Here is a 5,815-nt window from a genome sequence, read left to right on the forward strand (position 1 = left end):
TCCAATATCTAAACTGGGCGGCGCAGTGTCACCTTCAATAGGGTCCCCGTGGGCCCGGGCCCAGCCCAGCCCAGCCCAGCCCTCCCCTCCCCTCCCCTCCCCATCCAAAAGTTCCCTCTTTCATCCCTCCTACCCACACTCATACGTTCCCCAGCCCAGCTCTGTGCCTCCAACCAGCTGTTCGATGAGACAACATGGGGAGTTTCAGGTGATGAACCTTTTGTCTGCGAAAATGACACAAAGTTTGGGGCTCACAGCTAGCTCTCCTCTGCCATCTACTTATCTTTTGTGTTATTTATTCATTCACAGGATGTGAATTTTTGTTTTTTTTATTTAGAGATACAGCAGGGAACAGGCCCTTCTGCAGCCACCCAGCAACACACCCGACCCCAGCCTAATCACAGGACAGTTTACAATGACAGATTAACTTACCAGCCGGTACACCCTTATAATGTGGGGGGAAACCGGAGCACCCAGAGGAAACCCACACATTCCACAGGGAGGACATACAAACTCTTTCAATGGCTAATACAAACGTTAAGTTCCTCAGTGTTATTACTTCAGAGGGCCTGTGAAATGGTCCAGCTCGTAAGGGCCGTTACAAAGAAAGCATAGCGGCACCTCTGCTTATGAGCTTGCAAAGATTTGCCATGACACCTGAAGTTTTGACAAACTTCCAAAGATGTGTGGTGGAGAGTGTATTGACTGCATCACAGCCTGGAAACACCAATGCCCTTAAACGGGAAATCCAACAAGAAGGAGGGGATATGGCCCAGTCCATCGCGGGTAAGGCCCTCTCCACCACTGAGCCGGTCTCCAGGAAAGACTGGCACTGGAATCCCCCCCACAGAGCATGATTTCTTCCAGTTGCTGCCACAAGGAAGGAGGTACAGGAGCCTCAGGATCCACACCACCAGGTTCAGGAACAGTTAATACCCCTCAACCATCAGGCTCTTGAACCAAAGGGGATAACTTCACTCAACTTTGCTTGTCCCATCATTGAAATGTTCCCACAACCAACTGACTTTCAAGGACTCTTTCACTCATGTTCTCAATATCTGTTGCTTATTTATTGATGATTATTATTTCTTACTTTCAATTGTTGCTGCGTTTGTTGTCTTCTGCTCTCTGGTTGAACGCCAAACTGGTGTGGTCTTTCATTGATTCTGGCATGGTTCTTATTCTATTATAAATTTATTGACTATGCCCGTAAGAAAGGGAATTTCGGCGTTTCACATGGTGACATATATGTACCTTGATAATAAATTTACTTTGAACTTTGAATAAGGGGGCATAATTTTAAGGCGATTGGAGGAAAACTATTACCTTTGTTAGACATTATTTTCTTTTTATAATATATTGACTTAACATGATTATATTTTAATTTCATATATGTCCTGCTACTACTTTCATTTTTATTGGAACCTGTGTCCGGAAAAGTCTGAATTAAATACAAAAATTATAAAACAACGGAGACCATGTACGTTTTTGTATAGAGAAATGAAACGCCCAGATTAATCCAGCGGCCAACACTCCCATCTACAGGCAATCAATAGAACTGCAAAATAAAGTTAATGTAGGTACTGTATTGATTTTTTAGAAGAAATATATTCGTAATTTACTTTTTAATTGAATTGATTTTATTTCTTACATCCTTCACATACACGAGGAGTAAGAATCTTTATGTTATGTCTCCATCTGAACGTGCAATGTGCAAATTATTGTAATTTGTAATAAATAGTATGTACAGTAAGATATACAACAGGATAGTCAATATAGCTTTGACTGTCAGCGAGAATTAATCAGTCTGAGGGCCTGGTGGAAGAAGCTGTTCCAGAGCCTATTGATCCTGGCTTTAATGCTGCATTACCATTACCATCAACAGATGACGCCATGGTAGTAGCTGGAGAAATTGTGGTTGGAGTGACTTGGGTCCCAATAATCCTAGGGCCCTTTTTACAAATCTGTCATTATAAATGTCCTGACAAGTGGGAAGTTCACATCCACAGATGCACTGGGCTGTCTACAACACTCTCTGCAGAGTCCTGCGATTGAGGGAGGTACAGTTCCCACACCAGGCAGTAATGCAGACAGTCAGGATGCTCTCAATTGTGCCCCTGTAGAAAGTCCTTAGGATTTGGGGACTCGTGCTGAACTTCTTCAATCGTCTGAGGTGAAAGAGGTGCTGTGTGCTTTTTTCACAACACAGCTGGTGTGTACAGACCAAGTGAGGTTCTCTGTAATGAGTATACTGAGCAACTTGACGATGTTCACCCTCTTGATCTGATCTGAATTAATAAGTTTAATTCATTTCAACTGTGTAAAAATTCATTGAGATACCTGTCCTGCACTTTAGATTGGCATCACTAGGCAATTCCATCATTTGAGTGCATGCACCTGCTGCACGGGGCCATTTTCCTGAACCAATGCAGGCATTCCTATTTTACACAGCTTCGCATTGTGTGTGCAGGACCTACAATTGAATGGGAAAAACCCTTCCAGTTCTTCTCACTGGGTGACCATCACATCCAATAACCCAAATTAATGAGGTGCCCAACACAGAAACAGGCCCTTCAGCCCATCTAGTCTATACCAAACTATTATTCTGCCTAGTCACGTTGCACCTGGACCATAGCCCTCCATGCCGCTTCCATCCATGTCCTTATCCAATATTCTCTCGAATGTTGCAATCAAATTCACACCTATCACACCCGCTGTCAGCTCAAAGCTCAAAGTAAATTTATTGTCAAACTACATTCATCTCACCATATACCACCAGTAGATTCCATATTTTGTGTCTCACAGAGATAGCGCCGTTTTCTTCGTCTCTCTCTCCCCTCCTCAGCCCCAGCAACCAGTCCCCATCACCCTCTTGCAGCCAGCACCATTTTGTCATTCTGTCTCCCTCGGTTTCCACCTGAACACAGGCACTTTCTTAAAGTAAAGTAGGTTTATTATCAAAGTGCATAAATGTCACCATATACAACCCTGAGATCCATTTGCTTGAGGGCATACTCTATAACCCCATAATAGAACAAAAACCACAAAAATATTCAATGAAACAAACACAAGGAAATATGCAGATGCTGGAAAACCAAGCAACACACACAAAATGCTGGTGGAACGCAGCAGGCCAGGCAGCATCTATAGGAGGAAGTACAGTCGATGTTTCGGGCCGAGACCCTTCGTCAGGATCAATGAAAGGTCACACCAACTTGGGCGTTCAAAGACAACTGTTCAAATACAAAAAGAAAGAAATAATAATACTTAACCAGCAATAAATATTGGGAACAAGATGAAGAGTCCTTGAAAGTGAGTCCACAGATTGTCGGAGCATTTCAATGATGGGGCAGGTGAAATTAGGGGAAGTTAGGTTCAAGAGCCTGATGGTTGAGGGGTAATAATGCTTTTGAACCTGGTGGTGTGAGTCCTGAGGCTCCTGTATCTCCTTCCTGATGACTGTAGTGAGAAGAGAGCATGTCCTGGGTGGTGGGGGTCCCTGATGATGGACTTGTACCACCCTCTGAGTGAAGAAGCCTCCCCCCCAACAGGTTCCCTTGAAATGTTTCACTTTTCACCCTTAAAAAGCTGGCTTGTATTTACAGTATGTACACTTCTCAGAATTTTGTATAGCTCTACCAAAAAACGGGAGAGGGGTGGTGTTGGTCGCAGCATGGTAGTGTAGAGGTTAGTGTAATGCTTTACAGTGCTAATTGTAAGATTAGGTTTCGATTCCCAATACTGCCTGTAATATATATATCATGGTTTAAGACCACACTTCATAGTGTTAATACTGTTATGCTGTTGATTATTTTATTTTCTGCAGATTTTCTCAAAATGCAATATGTTTCTTTAATTACATTACACAATCAGGTACTTCTTTTTTTGTTGTTTAAGATAATAATACAGTTGGATAATAATACAGTTGATCAAGTTAGGCTTGCTGTAATGACCAATTGTTAACGTTCTAGAGGAATTGGAGGGTAGCCATTTTCTGGGGAGAATGCAGGGCTTTTGGGGGAAGAAATGGAACGGAAATGGACAATGAACATAGCAGAAAACCATGAACTCATTTGGAAGGACAAATACTTCAGTCAGAAAATTGTCATGAGGACTTTGGTCTCACAGAGAATGCGCAGTTAACTTTAATTGAGCTAGTTATCGCAAGACCTTGGAGAAAGTTCGATGCCTTGTTCTTAGACATTAAAAGGATATTTACTTGAGAGCCACATTTACTTATTGGTAGTGGTCTTTTCATCATTATTCCTCATTAATTGTAGAGTTATGTTACTGTTAGTTTGCATTCACAGTAATAGTTATCTCATTATGAGCCTACAGTGAGAGGGAGGTCACTCTGCTTGGCAGGAAAGAATTGTGGCTGTGAAACAATCTCACATAGCAAGGAGATTGTTGGCCCTTGTGTCCATGAACACTACAGCACTATTGCAGTGAATGAGGGATGCAAGATGGCCAGCCAGTCCACGAACAGACCACATTCTGGTAAATTGGATCATTTGTCTGTCCTTCCCCTAACTGCACACAGGCAGAGGCTAACGAGCAAAGCTCAAGAGATGAGGACAACAAAGAAGTGGTCGTGGGAGGCAGAGGAGTTGCTACAGGATTGTTTTGAGCTGGTGGACTGGGCTGTGCTCAAGGACTCCATTGTGGATCTGAGTGAATACACCACAGTTGTCACAGACTTTATTAAAAGCTGTAGACAAATGTGGCCCCACAATATCATTCAGAGCCTTCCCCAAAAAGCCCTGGATGAAACATGAGATACACAAGCTGCCAAGGGACAGATCGGAGGCATTCAAGTTTGTGGATCAAGAAAGTTACAAGAGGTCCAGGTATGATCTCCAAAAAAACCATCTCACACATGGAAGCAATTCTGAACTAAACTTGAATCAATGAAGGACATTCAACAGCTCGGGCAGGACTTGAATTCCATTACCTCTTCTAAAGTGAAATCAAGCGACATGGATGATAACAGGGCTTCACTTCCGGTTGAACCTAATGCCTTCTACACTCGCTTTGACCATCGAAACATGGAGGAACCATCATGAATTCCCAACGATCCTGTAATTTCAACCTCTGAGGCTGACGTGCAAGCAGCTTTCAGGAAGTTGCTCCCATGAAAAGCATTCGACTCAGACCTGGCCAAGTACCGATCAACTGGCTGGATGGTTCATTGAGATCTTTAACCTCTTGCTTTGGCAGTCTGAGGTATCCACCTACTTCAAGCAGGCTTCAATCATACTGGGGCCTAAGAAGACCGTGGTAACTTGCTTCAATGACTATCGTCCAGTGGTACTTACATCCACCATGATGAAGCGCTTTGAAAAGTTGGTGATGAAACAACTTGGATCAGCTCCAATTTGCCCACCGGCACAGAACAAGTCCACAGCAGATGCCATTTCAATGGGTCTTCACTCAGCCCTAGAACATCTGGACAGCAAAGAAGCATCAGGATGCTCTTTATCGACCACAGTTCAGCATTCCCTCAAAATTAATCAATAGGCTTCAAGAACCTGCCCTCAAGAATTCCTTGTACAATTGGATCTTCGATTTCCTCACTTGCAAACCCCAGTCAGTTCAGACTGGCAACAATAAGCACAGGTGCACCACAAGGCTGTGTGCTTAGCCCTCTGCTCTACTCGCTTTACACTTACGACTATGTGGCCAAGCACAGCTCCAACGTCACATTGAAGTTGGCTGACGCCACCACTTCCATAGGCCAAATCAAAAGTGGTGATGAATCAGCATACAGAAGGGAATTTCAAAACCTGGCTGAGTGGTGCCACAACAACAACCT

General features: G+C 43.4%; 1 long non-coding RNA gene across 1 annotated transcript; it reads left to right on the forward strand.

The window, feature by feature from the left end:
• Nucleotides 1-84: 84 nt before the first annotated feature.
• On the forward strand, nucleotides 85-1,470 carry LOC132381949 (uncharacterized). The gene is made up of 2 exons (XR_009508148.1): nucleotides 85-208; nucleotides 338-1,470. It is a non-coding gene; the product is annotated as an uncharacterized LOC132381949 (long non-coding RNA).
• The last annotated feature ends 4,345 nt before the right edge of the window (nucleotides 1,471-5,815 follow it).

This window comes from Hypanus sabinus, chromosome 27 (assembly GCF_030144855.1).
Source record: "Hypanus sabinus isolate sHypSab1 chromosome 27, sHypSab1.hap1, whole genome shotgun sequence".
NCBI lineage: Eukaryota > Metazoa > Chordata > Chondrichthyes > Myliobatiformes > Dasyatidae > Hypanus > Hypanus sabinus.